This window comes from Notolepis coatsorum, assembly GCF_963971535.1.
Source record: "Notolepis coatsorum genome assembly, chromosome: 9".
NCBI lineage: Eukaryota > Metazoa > Chordata > Actinopteri > Aulopiformes > Paralepididae > Notolepis > Notolepis coatsorum.
The window spans coordinates 73,893,256-73,908,641 of NC_140173.1; the positions used below are offsets into that span (position 1 = coordinate 73,893,256).

Consider the following 15,386-nt stretch of genomic DNA (forward strand, 5'->3'; position numbering starts at 1 on the left):
GTTTGTAATATTGTATTCTGTTTACAGCTTCGAAATTCCACTTATTTCGTTTTACAATATCAAAGCCTTTTAAATATAATCAAAACGAATGGACCGGCCGGAAACAACAATGACGTAACCACTACACCTCCCTATAGATACAGAACACTGTATTCCAACTATGGACCATTTCTAAGCTCAAAGCCCTTCTCTCCCCTGCAGACCTTCAGAGTTATCCACGCTTTAATCTCATCTAGATTAGACTACTGCAACTCTCTCTATTAGGTATCAACCAGTCTTCCCTGTCCCGCCTACAGCTAGTACAAAACGCCGCTGCCAGACTGTTGACCGGAACACGGTAAGAGAGACCACATCACCCCTGTCCATGCCTCCCTTCATTGGCTTCCAGTACGCTACAGAATAGATTTTATGGTTCTCCCGTTTGTTTTTAAAGCCATTAATGGTCAGCCCCCCCTCCTACATCTCAGACCTCCCTATTCCAACACCAGGTCCCTCAGGTCAGCCGATCAGGTGCTCCTGACAGTCCGGAGGTCTAACCTCAAGCTCAGGGGGGGCCGTGCCTTTGCTGTCGCAGCCCCTGAACTGTGGAACAGCATCCCCACCTCCATTAGGCTTGCCCCCTCGACAGATGCCTTCAAGTCTAGACTCAAAACCCACTTCTACTCATTAGCATTTCTCGATGTACACTGACTCATGCCCTGTTTGCTTGTGTGTCCTACCATAAAACTGAGATGCGATTGTTGTCTATAGATACAAAATACAAAAATACAATACAAATGTATCTGTGTATCTACCCTCTGTACAGCACTTTGGTTGACATGTGTTTAAATGTGCTCTATAAATAAATCTTGATTGATTGATTGACTGGCTCGATGACAAGCGTGTTCCACCCACTGATCTGTAGCAGTGGCTCCACCTGATAAAAGGTGGCTTCAGGTGAGGCTGGAGGGTGTTTGATTTGTGCGGGGGATGGGGTTAGAGGGCCAGAGAACAATGGTATCCGTGTTTATGTGAACTAACTCTACAACTCAAGTTCAGACCTATGTTACTCTATTTCATTACAACTAATAAAGGTGAGTTTTCCTTATTGTATCAGAAACTTCCGAATGTCATCTTTCAAAAGAGACCAGGCTCATGCATGTGGTATAAGTATAAAGTATAGTATTGTGGTTTGCAAAAAAAGTATGCAGTCCTCAAAAAACAAAAACGGCCAATTTTGGGGGTGCCTGTCAAGAGGTTTTAAAGACAGTTAAGTTCAATAAATGCATGTTTCTAAAGTGAATGAGTAATCATGTAAAATAATCGTGATCTCAATATTGATAAAAATATTACAATATACAGTATAATAATATATTGACCAAAATAATAATTATTATTATGATTTTTGCCATAACGTGTGTGTGTGTTCTTACCTATCCAGGTGAGTGGGTCTCAGCTAGTGTCGTGTGGCGTCTATTCCCAGCTCTCTTACCCCATACTGAGCTCCTCCCTCTTGGGAACTACCGCCAATGACGAGGCAGAGGGGCGGGGTTTGTGGAGAAGCAAACCTGAAGGCAGAGAAACAAACCTGTGTGTCAACAGCTCTGACGAGCCGAGGCAAAGAAAAAAGAAATATGGCAACGTAAACAGAATTAACGGCTCACACTGTACATAGCTAAGCTGTTCATATTGAACGTACGTAAGCTGCCAACTCTGGGGGAAAGTGGGGGGGGGGGGGGCGTCAACAAAAGAGGTAAGACTGGGTGAGAGATGGCGAGAAAGAGATTAAACCACAAAGACCTGTGGGCGAGTATAAGGGAAATGTTGCCTTTAGACAAGACCAACACGCTCTTTCCTCCTGACAGCTCAGACTGAGAGCTCTGTGTTGTGAATTCAGTTTGTTTCTCTCCCCCTCTCGCTCGCCCGCCTCGGAACTCTCTCCGTTTCAACCGCTCTTAATCACTTAAGCATGTTCCCGCAAGCTCGGCCGCCATGTTCTCGATCTGCCAACAATTTCCCCCCAAAACAAAATGACTCAACTCATTTCGGTGATATCCCAAGATCGGCCCGGCACCGACGTCACGACTCTCCATTTTCCATGAGGCGCACGCTTCTCGACTCCCTCGACCCCCGAGGGAACGTCGATACCCTTCCTGTGCCTTGTTAAGTGGAAGGCAAGGCGAATCTAATCCCATGATGATGCATTTATTTCATTTAATTTCAAACCTTTGATTTTTTTTATTTTAAATCTTTATTTCATGTAAATGAATACAAACAAAATAAATAACTAAACAAAATCAAAACATAATTCAAACAAAATAAATAACTAAACAAAAGCAAAACATAACTCAATTTACATGTTCGAAAAGGAGTAGGAAGAAGTATACACTTATTCTACCCCTTTTCCACTACTCAAATGAGTGTACTAATATGTATATGTATATGTATATGTATGTATATATATATATATATATATATATATATATATATATATATATATATATATATATATATGTATATGTATATATATATATATATATATATATATATATTTCTTTTTAGATGTTTTAAATTAGTACACTCATTTGATTTTGTTTGCATATATATATATATATGCAAACAAAATCAAATGAGTGTACTAATTTAAAACATCTAAAAAGAAATATATATATATATATACAAAAAAACTATATATGTAAAACATGAAAGAAATAAAATAGAAATGTAAACCTTTATTTAAACTCGAAAAGGCAACTGAGGTTTCCCTCATTTACAGTCACGTCGAGTGTACAGAGTTAAGCAAAACATACAGAATTACAGAGTTAAGCAAAAAAAGGCATAGAAAATCACACAGCCTATACAATTATAGCAATTGGACAAATAAGGATAACAATAAATTAAAACATGTACAACTTGATTGATAAAAGAGGTTGGAGATCAAGGTTTTAAACTCTGCAACAGAGGAGAATCTCAAGCTTTAAGGACTGCTGGGAGTTCATTCCATGACATCATAACAAAATGGAGATTTACCCTGCATTTATATAGTGCTTTTATCCAAAAGCACTTTACAACTTGTGCCTCACATTCACTCACACATTGTTTAATTTTCTTGTTCCGAAATCAAATTGCCCTTCTCAACGTCATACCATGCAGGGATCAGGCGGTTGGTTAAACTCTCTCTGGATGGGGGGTTCTATTTTGGGTTGAGAGCCTTTGTCATCTCCCTACAGAACATATATTGAGGGAATGCAACAGAACTAAGCTGGTTAGAATAACAACATGCAGGGGGGGGGCAGGTGGCGCACGGAGATTACGTTGGTCACCATCACCGGGAGACCCTGGATTCGCCTGTTCGAATCCAGCTCCCGGCGTTGCTATCAGCTTGGCTGGCTTCTCACACTGATACAATTGGCTGTATCAGGGGGTGGGAAAGCTGAAGGGTGGGTCCTGGGCGTTGTGGACAGCGACCCCTACAGTTCGGTCGGGGCGCCTGCTCAGCAAGGGTTGGAACTAAGGAGAGATAGTGTGGCCTCCCACACGCTACACTCTCCCCGGTGAGAACCTGTGCGGCCAGGTTGGCCTGCCCCAGGCTGCACATGCGTCGGAGGAAAGCATGCGACAGTCTCCGGTCTCCCGGACCAACAGTAGGGGAAAGTATGCAACAACCAGGAAGGGTGGGATGGGAGAAAAATCGGGAAAAAGGAGGGGAAGAAAGAAATGATTTTCCTGAGGTGCGCGAGAGCCACTAGCACTAGCTGCAGCCTCAGTCTGATTGTCATCATCTAAAATGGATGAAATGGGAGAATATTTATACAGTGAAAGCATTCGTTTTTCATTTAGGTTTTCCTAGTCAAGGAATCAAATCGTCTGCTATGGCTGCATGCGTGGCACTAACGTTATTATTATAATACCATTGGATTTTACCTTCGGTAACGGAAGACGCGCTACTGGGTTGAAAAACACGACATTCCTGCACTTTAAGTCAATCAGCGCCAGACCCGAGGATAGTCGGGTTATCTCGCCAACCGTTCAGCGCCAGACCCGAATTGGGTACCAGAAAAGTCACGTGAAACACTGCAGACCACTGATTGGTCAGAAGAGAGACGCGTCACACGTTGGAGCGTCCTGCAGTATGTTACCACCAATCGGCAAGCGCGTATTAGGTTTTTACTTCCTGAATGTCAGCCATTGATCAGAGCTCACAACACGGCTAATACGTTAGCTCCCGCCGGAGTGGATTACCGTCGCTCCTCAGGAGTACTAAACGAGGCATAATGATTTTACTGCAATGAATGTTATAATAAAAGCCCTTCGTTCTATACACTTGTCTGATTTTATTAACAGACCGCAGAATGGGCACAACTCGGCACGCTCTGAGCAAAGAAAGGAACTGAGATATGAATTGAGTAATGCTTGCCTTGCTATGGTCCGGTAAATACACTGATGTTATTGAACGTGTAACTATATAACGTTAATGCCACAAAACGAATGCCTTTGTAATCATAAGTAGTAACGTTATAATAATAATAAGAAGAAGAAAGGGTCGGGGGGGGGGGGTAACCGCCGGGCGCGCACGACCAGAGGGGAATCCGTGTTCCACTTTCAATAACGAATGCGTGCTTGCCGAATCCCAAACAATATTCATGCTGCAAAGTCATCCTCTAAAGATAGACATTTAGACTAGAGGCAGGCTATATGCTATAAAGAGTAGACTACAAAAAAAAATAAAAAATGCATTCAAACCTTTTTTATTTTTGTGTGTGTGTGCGGTAATAACCGCAGCGGTAGGAAATATTTAGCAAATTTGTGCGGTAAGGAAAACATCAATACCGCGGCAGCTCTTTTTGCTGCATATCGTCGTTTTCTGGGATTAGACAGGATCACTCTAAAACTATACTTATATTCACCACGGTATAACACGCGAACGTATGGATGAAAAAACGTATTCTTTTTCACATATTGAATGATAGATAGTTGATGTCAAATGGGCCATAGTATTGTATCCATAGCTATAATATAGAATATAGATATAGCCCTGCAAACACCACCACTTATTCTTATCTCTTAGAGCGTTGGCGTGGTAGGAACAAAAAATGCTCAAGTCCGTGGCGTCCAAAGAGTTAAGGGCATGCTGTGTTGACAAATGCTTCAGCATATTGCTAGTATTTCCCCCCTTGGATGAAATTGACATTTTGCAAATATTACAACTTGCGCTGTTTTCATCTACTTTTGTGAAATGCAGCCACGCTTTTGACCGTTTCTTTCTGTCCGTCATGGCTCCGTCATTGTTTACAATGCGCAACTGTCGGAAAAACATGGCATCGATAAGAGGAATCGATTCCCATCCCAGACGACCAGATGAACAGACGACCACTCTCCCTCCTGAGCCACTGTTGGTTGCCCCTCTGATGCAGTGAGGGAAGGTAGTCGCGACGCCTCAGGCACAAATATTATTCATTTCGCACAAAGCCAGTGTTTCGACATGAAGCGAACACTAACGAGCCGATTGAAATCAGTGGAAAGCAGGGGAGTGACAGGGGGCTCGGTGGCAGGAACACAGATTGGAGAGCCGGAAACCCTGAGAGTAGTGCCGAGAGTTAGCGGAACACACAACTGTTTCAAAGAGCATTAATCATTAACCTACTGGTTTCGCTTGGCAAACACAGAGGGGTCAACAGACGGCAAGGACACATCACGTCTCATTGTGTGGAGGTTAAAGGACAAAGACAAAAAAAATTCACTTATCATTACCTAACTAACGCTCACAGACCGACAGACAGACAGCATGAACAAAACACAAGCACACACCAAACAGACTCGGGGTAGGGTGGGTTAATCTACCATGGAATGTAATCAAGGGATCCCACAAATATTCACTCACATTCTTCTACGCTACTAATCTAAACATGACTAATACTACTAATCTAAGTATGCACTTATCCATGGCATTTCAAATGAAAATCACTGTTCTCTACCCTCTTTTTGGTGGCCGATTTATATAACGTTCATTTTTTAAGTTCCATGCTAATACCATTTGATATACAGGATACACAATAGCCTGCACTTAAAATACTCCTGATAATTGAGTTTGGCAGCTAAATGCGCTGGAGCCTCAGTAGTCATTTGAGAACACTGGCTTGAGCCCAATACCCTTTCACCAGGGGCCAAGGCTAGGGCTGGGCGATATGGCAAAAAATCATATCGCGATAACGATATGATAATGTTATCATATTTCTCGATATCGATAATTATCGAAATTGTTATAAGTATAAAAAAATAAAATTTAAATTAAAAATTTTAAACAACAGATATGTTTATTTTGCAGCAATTCTTTGTCGTTGCCGCCATCTTTAGTGTTACATCCCCTCACACTCCAGTTCTCAGGCTGCAGCTGGTTTAAAAGCGAAAGTAAACCGGCTTCTCTGCTGGCTGTGGCTCCAGGGGAGTTGAACAGTTCTGGCTCTGCTGGTTTCTTTTCTATCTTTTGGTGCTTTTTTGGTGGACAAACCACCGCACATGTGCACCGTGACTCGTGACTGGAGTCTAGCTCTGCTAGCACACATAGACTACTGTGTACAGACGGTTTCAAACTGTATTTTAAATTAGAAAACAAACAAAATAAATGGACAAGAGAAAAATAAATCTGGTTTTAAAACTGCCCTGTTGCAGGTCACAAACATTTTTTTAAATAAAAAAAAATAAAAGATTTTATTTATTTATTTTTTCGATATTCGATATCGATTATTAAAATATATCGCGATATTTATCGTTATCGTTATATCGCCCAGCCCTAGCAGAGGCTATCGAACACACGAGTGCACACTACTATGAATGTTCAGAACATCTAGCGTGTGTGTGCGTGCATACATGAACGCATGTGTGTGGCACAAGGGTGACAGTAGATATGGAGACAGCAGGGTGACAGTAGATATGGAGACAGCAGGAATGCGTTGGTCTGATGGACTGGTCTCCCGACACTCACTGTCACATCAGCTTTGAGACCAAAGTTCAAATCCAAAAGAGACAGAAGAAGAAGACGGAGAGGAAGGAGATAGGACATCTGACCAATAAGAAACAAAGGGAGAGGAAGAAGAGCTGACCAATAAGAGACAGAGGGAGAAGATAGGACATCTGACCAATAAGAGACAGAGGGAGAACATAGGACATCTGACCAATAAGAGACAGAGGAAGAAGATAGGACATCTGACCAATAAGAGACAGAGGGAGAGGGAGAAGATAGGACAGCTGACCAATAAGAGACAGAGGGAGAGGGAGAAGATAGGACAACTGACCAATAAGAGACAGAGGGAGAGGGAGAAGATAGGACAGCTGACCAATAAGAGACAGAGGGAGAGGGAGAAAATAGGACAGCTGACCAATAAGAGACAGAGGGAGAGGGAGAAGATAGGAAGGACAGCTGACCAATAAGAGACACAGGGAGAGGGATAACATTAAGATACGTCAAATCCTGCTAAATGCAGTCCTGCTGTCACGGCACCACATGTGTCTGTCATTCAACGGAACTTTGTAACTTGTTGATGTGTTTCTGGACCATTGTCACAAAGATAAATTCCCCAACTTCCATTGTATTTGGCAAACAGAATCAGGGGAGGAAACTAACTTTTTGGCTTACCAGCCAACTGGCGGGTATCTGATTTTTTTTACCAGCCAAATAGATTTTTTACCAGACAAAAAAAATCGCTAATTGTGATAATTACTTCTTTGTACGTCTTCGTCTAAATTGATTTTCAATCATAGTAAATTAATCACACTGTCTCTACTCTTCAAAATATTACATCATTAAATCACATATTAACATGAAAGAGGGAACTATTCTGGACTGGGTTGGGCTGAACTGGGCAGTGAAAGATGCTGGGTTGGGCTGGTCTAGGTTATACTGAATGATGAATTGAAAATGGGGGACCCTGATGTAAACAAGACGAAAGTCTTTCTCTGGTCTGCATCCCCTTAACAATTGCATGTATTGAGCCGTACTGTACTGTACCCATTCTGCAATCTGTTAAATAAAGTTTTCATTCATCACAGCTCAACTACTAGGAATGTGTGTCTGACTCTTAAGTGCAGGAAATATTCATCAGAAAGGGGGGACATGATGGAGGGAATGGAAAGAGCAGGTTTGACAGGAGCAGGGTTGAAGGGATTGATTGATTGAAAAGTGTATTAACAGATTGCAGAATGGGTACAGTACAGTTCAATACATACAATTGTTAAGGGGATGCAGACCAGAGAAAGACTTTCGTCTTGTTTACATCAGGGTCCCCCATTTTCAATTCATCATAACATATTGGAGTGTGGAGGAAGTGGACAAGGCATTAAGCAAACAGGACTGAAATGGGGGACCCTGATGTAAACAAGACTAAAGTCCTTCTCTGGTCTGCATCCCCTTAACAATTGTGTGTATTGAGCTGTACTGTATTGTACCCATTCTGCAATCTGTTAAAGTTTTCAATCAATACTGGGTTGGGCAGTGAAAGAACCAAGCATTTCACTGTAATGTAATAGCTAAATAAAACAACTTGAACTTGACTTGTTACATTTGCACTCTGGTTGTATGCCAAATGTATTCTGGTTGTACTGTACTTGTGCTGTAAGATGACAATACATTGGAACCGAATCGACAACGCTAGGGGTTCAGCGGGTGTATTCTGAATGCCAAATATGACAACATCACCGTTGTGAAGGGCATATGGGCGAGTGGTGATATGCTGGGAAACCCGGTAATAATAAAATGTCACTCGGCTGCATTTAAGCAAAGCCGCTCAGTATAGTCCACTATGTTGAATGCGCGTTATGGTAGCTTGTTACATGCTAGGTAGCTAGCCGGCTAATGTTGTTGACTTGTCATTCTCATCCGACTCGAAGGAGACGCGTCGCGTGCTGTTGTTCGCCCCCATGTCAGACCGCACCGATATCCGAAAGCGACGACTCTACATGCAATTATTTTCATCCACTCATGTGTTTTTGTAAGTTTGTCTACGTTGTCAAGCCGGCTGCCGGTGGCAGGAGTTTGTAGGTCTGCGCGCAGTCAGTGGTCTGTCCACTTCCCCTAGATGGGCGGCATCTTCTAGAAAACGAGTGTTCATTGGAGGAGCTTAGAGCGCATCTGTACAACGATGATGTTCATTGGTTATGGTCTGATTATTATGTGGCGCAAATGGGAGGAATCAAGGGGGGAGTCAGAGTTCGGTTTGTGTCAGTGAGCGAATCAGCAGATTGCAGAATGATTTTTTTGTTTTGTTTTGTAATTACTAGTACTCGCCAGACTGGCGAGTGCTCTTCATGAATTACTCGCCAAACGTAAAAAATACTCGCAATTGGCGAGTAAAGTGGCCTAATTTCCTCCCCTGAACAGAATGTTTTCACATTCTGAAGAGGGAGAGAAAGAAGAGAAAGGGGGGAGGAGATAGAGCCACGGTGTGAAGATAGAGCGCCACAAATAGTACATGGCGTGACACGAAAAGAGAGGCGCGCTCTAAGTTTGTGTCTGTACACCAAATATCTAGAGTAGACATCATTATTCACATGGCTAGGGGAGCCTACTTCAGATCACACATGCAACAGCATGCGACAGCGTGCACATACACACACACACACACACACACACAGGGCGAATTTAGAGCCCGCCACCCGCCATTGGCGCTCAGTTTTTACGTTTGGCGCCTCCCACTGAGAGGTCTGCCCGCCGTGTGGCGTGTAATCAATCAATCAAGTTCATAACGATACTCTTATTTTGAAAATCTGTGCAGGTCTCATTTCCGTCCCCAAGCGCAGCTCCAGTCATAATATCGATGGCTCCGGCAGTTAGCAACATTCGGTTCGTAAATTCGTATGATACTCTTATTTTGAAAAAAAACGTGGCAACGAGTCATATCCGCCCAGCCCTGCAGCGGGATACTATTGGCTTCTGCTCGTATCAACACAGAGGCAGTCTGCTCTAGTCTAGAGCGGACCTCCATGAGCTACCGTTACTGTTTAAACAATGACCCAGTCAACTATTCACTTTTAGTTTAATACATGACGAGGCATTGTCTAACGGTATCTAGCTGGCTAGCTACTGATAGCTGCTGATATCAACAAATGCTCCAGAAATAGTCGACTCGAGTGCATAATACCTCCGTTCCCTCGTTAGCTAGCTCACGTTAGCTAGCTCACGTTAGCTAGCTCACGTTAGATCTATATGTCCCAGTAAACTAAATTGTCTTAACGTTATCTAGCGGGCTAGCAGTAGCTACAGATAGCTCCTGATATCAATGTCTTATAACATTGATTCAATGCGTATTCTAGCTGAGGCCTAACAAAATTAATAGTTGGTTTCAGGTTGCCGACCGACCCTGCCGATTTAGGTGCGACCCAATATATTTTATGAGTTTTTAGAAAAAATTATTAAAAAAAAAAAAAAAAAAAAAAAAAAAAAAATTAATAAAGTTTCATAGAAATCTTAGTCAAACATTTAGTATTATGGATATTAAACATGCTGGCAGAGTACATGCATCCATGTTGTTGTGAACATTTTAATTAAATAAAGAAATTCCCTATCCATAGTCGCCGTGGGAAAGAATAAAATAAAAAAATAAAATAAAATAAATTCCCTACCTACCCATGGCCAAACTGACAACCAACCTGAAACCAACTATTAATTTTGTTAGGCCTGAGGGCATGTTGAATGTGATTTGACCAAAGAACCGTAACATTATACCAATAGGGTCCAGCTGCAGCGCCGAAGAATCGTTGCATGCTGAATGTAGGGTCTAGCTGAATATAGGGTGTAGCTGCAGCGCCGGAGAATCCTTGCTGGAGCTGGAGGCTACTCACAGGGATTAAAGCAAAAAAAAATCTCCTGACTGAACTTTTTTTCGAGCCAAGTCATATTCTTATTTTAACCTCCACTGTATTTTTTTTTGTTTCGGTTTCGTCGATAATCCAATGTACAGTCCCCCCCCCCCCCTCCACCCAACCTCCTCCAATGTACAGTTTCTTCGTCAAATGTATATACTCTTTTTTTAGACTTATTGTATCACAAACAATACTGTATTTGTAAATCTGGTATGTCATAAATGTATAGATGTAGCAGTATTGTCTATCTGTATGTCATATGTTATGATGAATTGAAAATGGGGGACCCTGATGTAAACAAGACGAAAGTCTTTCTCTGGTCTGCATCCCCTTAACAATTGTGTGTATTGAGCTGTACTGTATTGTACCCATTCTGCAATCTGTTAATAACAATCAATCAATCAATATTTAACAGATTGCAGAATGGGTACAATACAGTACAGCTCAATACACACAATTGTTAAGGGGATGCAGACCAGAGAAAGACGTTCATCTTGTTTACATCAGGGTCCCCCATTTTCAATTCATAGTGACATACATGACATACTACAGGTATATAGTAATGTTACATTTGTGACATACGATATGCAAATATACAGTACTGTTACCCATAGATCCTAACAGAGATTATACATATGATGGGGAGGAGACTGTACATTAGGAGGGGGTGGGTGGGTGGGAGAAAATATACAGTACCGTTACTAGGGATGCCCCCCGGACCCCGGTTTTAAACGGGAACCGGTACTATATTAGAAAATACCGGAGTATTTATAAGCTCCGACGTCCTCGGTACTGCTATCGATACTCTAGAGAAATTATTATTATTATTATTATTATTTAAAAGTTGCGAACGATCTCTCCTCTCTCTGTCTCTGCACGAGAAGCAGCGAGTCATTACACACACTCCTCGCGAGTCGCGCTACACATACATACGGGTACTCCTTAATGAAAGCGCTGTCAATAGTATGCAGCTGCAGCACGTCAGACAGCAGCGCTTACAAGCCCCGCACATACAAGCCCTGCACACCTGATGTGCTGCAGCTGGAAGCATCTCAGCGCTGTCTCCGTGCCGACGCGCGCTGCACACAGACACAGACAGCTCTGCATGGACTGAGTCGTGATGGCGGATAGAGCGAAGCGTTCACAAGTGCAACAAAACATTTGCCAGTAAGGGTGGCAATACGAGCAATCTATCAAAACATTTGTTTGCAAAACACTATATTAGTGTGCAGAAATGCGCCGTATTCGACTGCCTTGCGCGCAGTGGTCCATCTGCATCCACGTCCACTGCAGCCGGTAAGCCAAGATACGGAGTTTCCTAGGCTAATAACGAATTATTACAAATAGGCTAATAAACAAAATAATTGTTTAGCTACAAATACTACAATCTAAAAACTTTTTATAGATCGTCAAGCTGAGGTCAGCCACCAATGTGTCCCAGGCCAGTGAGCCCACCACACATCCTCCCTAGGCTCTACCTCCACCACCCAAAGTCCTTTCTCCCTAGCAGCTAGAGGAAAGATGACAGAGGATAGGGTGAACGAGTGTCACAGGGCTGTGACAAAGTTTGTTGTCAAAGGCCTGCACCCGTTCTCTACAGTGGAGTCCAAGGACTTTAGGTAACAACTAATCATTCAGTGTATATCGTTTTTTTTGTATACATAGTTGTCTAACTTGTCTGTTGTTGTTATAAATTATTATTGAAGCAGCTATTCCCACCACTCCACACACATTTACAATAATTCAATCATTTCTAATCTTTACTGTAGGGAGATGACCAATGCTCTCAACTGCAAATATAAAAATCATAAAAAAATTATCAAAAAGAACCGATAAGAGTATCGATAAAGTACCGAACCGTTAAGCAGTATCGATAGGAGTAGTAGTATCGATAAAATCCTAACGATACCCATCCCTAACCGTTACCCATAGATCCTAACAGAGATTATATACATATGGGGAGGAGACTATACATTAGCAGGGCTGTACGCTAAGCTTTTTCACTAGGGGCACACTTGCCCCTAAATGAGAAATGTATAGCCGTTTATAGAGATCTATGCCAATTAATGTTTTATGTATATCCGGGACCTTTTTTTTTATAAGAATTGAGAGGTATTTGTATATGTGACCTTTATTTTGAAAACCGTGTTGCGACGCAACCTTGTTTAAGTTTGCGCTTTTGACAGTGAAATGTTCAGTTCAACTTAGCTCGAAGGAAAGACTAATCAAAAAGGTTTAATTGACCCGTATGAGGCTCTTACGGTAGGACTTTGATTGTTTATAGAAGAGGAATGTAATACTATGCAAAACGAGCCACTTTCATACGGGGAACCTTGACAATCATTAGTATTATCTTATTTGCATATTGTCTCATTATTAGATAGATAGGTTGATAGTGATACTTTATTGATCCCCGGAGGGAAATTTAAGTAGACAGTATTTCAAGTCCTAATAGTGGGCGACTCACCTAATGCATGGCTGAACGTTAGTGTCCGTGTCCCCGTCAATCATCACTGCCAGATCAGACTTAATTTAATCGGCTATGGTCTCTTATCATCTCTCCACATCGGACGTGGTTGTCATAAGATGGACTGATATCCGCTCCGTTCTTCTTGCAGAGCAAAATTAGTGGCTTAAATTTATTGAAAGGAAGTTCTTTGGCGATGCTGCTGCACAGAACTGGCCACATTCAGTTTCGATTAGATTGTTCGCAAGGAATTCTGGGATTTGGTGTTGGATGTGGACTCTACGCAGACGGGGACATGGTATTTAATCGCACGATAGACTACAACTTCCAAGTATATAGCGTGGCCCAGATTTACTTCACACGCAAATCTTTTTATCACACAGGCAGCTACGCAGTAAATTCATTCATTGCCGACAGATTTTTTCATAGCACCGCGACATTATGCTCGTCAATGACTGCTTGGCGCGGCCGCGGTAGAAAAAAAAGAGCCCCTTTTCATGATATTTGACGCCTCCGATTGGCTCAGGTTAAAATCCGTCACGACTCCGAATCAAATGACTGAACTCCAAATAAAATGGACGGATATCCGTCTCAAGACGGAACGCTTTAATGCCTGTACTCAAGTATACACACAGACAGTGGAGCTGTTTGCAGATAGCAAGCATTTTGACTTATTGCGTGGTGGCGATGTCTCGCAGATAATACAACTACAAGTATGATTATATAATATATATTTTATTAAAAAAAAATGTATATAAAATATATATATATTTTTTTAATCAAAAAGAATTTGGCAGGTAAGAAATATGCTTGGCGGGTAGATTCTTCCCATCTACCCGCCACTGGCCGGTGAGTCAAAAAGTTCATTTCCGCGCGCGCGCACACACACACACTTCTATAAACAAGTCAAGAAGAAACATCACAATAAATCAAGAACAAAAAACCCACCATGGAATCCAAAATAAATGTAAAATAATAAATGCAACACTCCCAGACATACCCCAGCGAAGGTAAGGAAAAACTCACTAAAAACCTAGCAATAGGAAAAAAGCACCACATGCAACGTGGAGGAGAGAAACCTTAGAAGGGCCGTTCAAGGGGGGGATCCCCCCCTTCTTGGATGTCCGTGATGGTAGTGTTGCTATGGATGATAACCCCTGAAACTAAATTATCGTCTTTTTCCAAATTGGGGATGACAAATTTGTCCCCAATTGGACAAGCTGTCCCAAATCAGCTGATCTGGTCTGAAATGTGTCGCTGATTTCAGTGAGCACAGACACACACACGTGTGCGCAAACACGCGCACACACACAATTCAATGATTAAATTGAAAAGGGTGTTTCAGTGATTAGACATATGTACACAAACACACATGTAAATATACACACTATATACACACTTAAGTTTAAGAGTGAAAACCTTATTTGCACTGAACAGCATGCAGCTTTTCTCTAGTAGTCTATGAACTTAACACTGTGACTCATAGAAGGGCCTTGTGGCTACTGCCTGCTGGTGCAATTCACCAAACAACTCCAGCCAATGCAGAGGTGGAGGTAGGGTTGTAGCCTATTAGAGCAGGGTTTAACGGACTATACTGGGCTTCAGGGCTGAACGGACAACTTCCAGTGACCACAGCCAAACATCTAACGATTAGTCCACCGGATAAAAATAGGAAATGACTCTATATGTGTGTGTGTGTGTATTTGTTCATAAACGGCAAAACACCCCAGCTCAGGCCAGACACAATGCGAGCACATGATGTGGCTGATGCCTTGGGCTGACGACCACACAATGACACATCCTGCTTTTGCACAACTCTTTAGACACAGCTAACCAGGGACCTAAATGTGCCTAATAGAAATAGAGACAAAAAACACATAAGCCGAACAGTTATGTTTTACGGAATTAGCCAGTCGGTTCCGGTGATAATGGTAAATGGACTGCAATTATATCTAGTGCTTCTATCCAAAGCACTTTACAACCTATGCCTCACATTCACTCACTCACACACGGCAGCAGAGATGCAAGGTTAAGTGGGGTTAAAGTGTCTTGCTCAATAGACCACTGCACTTCCGCGTTACATTGA

General features: G+C 42.1%; 1 protein-coding gene across 3 annotated transcripts in view; it reads right to left on the minus strand.

Moving 5' to 3' along the window:
• Positions 1-15,386, minus strand: part of b3gnt2b (UDP-GlcNAc:betaGal beta-1,3-N-acetylglucosaminyltransferase 2b) — a 93,193-nt gene that overhangs the window by 37,166 nt on the left and 40,641 nt on the right. For 2 of the 3 annotated variants that reach the window (XM_084321644.1, XM_084321645.1), the window contains exon 2: positions 1,413-1,547. The exons of the other annotated variant lie outside the window; for it this stretch is intronic. The gene's annotated coding sequence lies outside the window, so the exon portion shown is untranslated. The remainder of the gene's footprint in view (positions 1-1,412; positions 1,548-15,386) is intronic. 3 annotated transcript variants of the gene reach the window in all.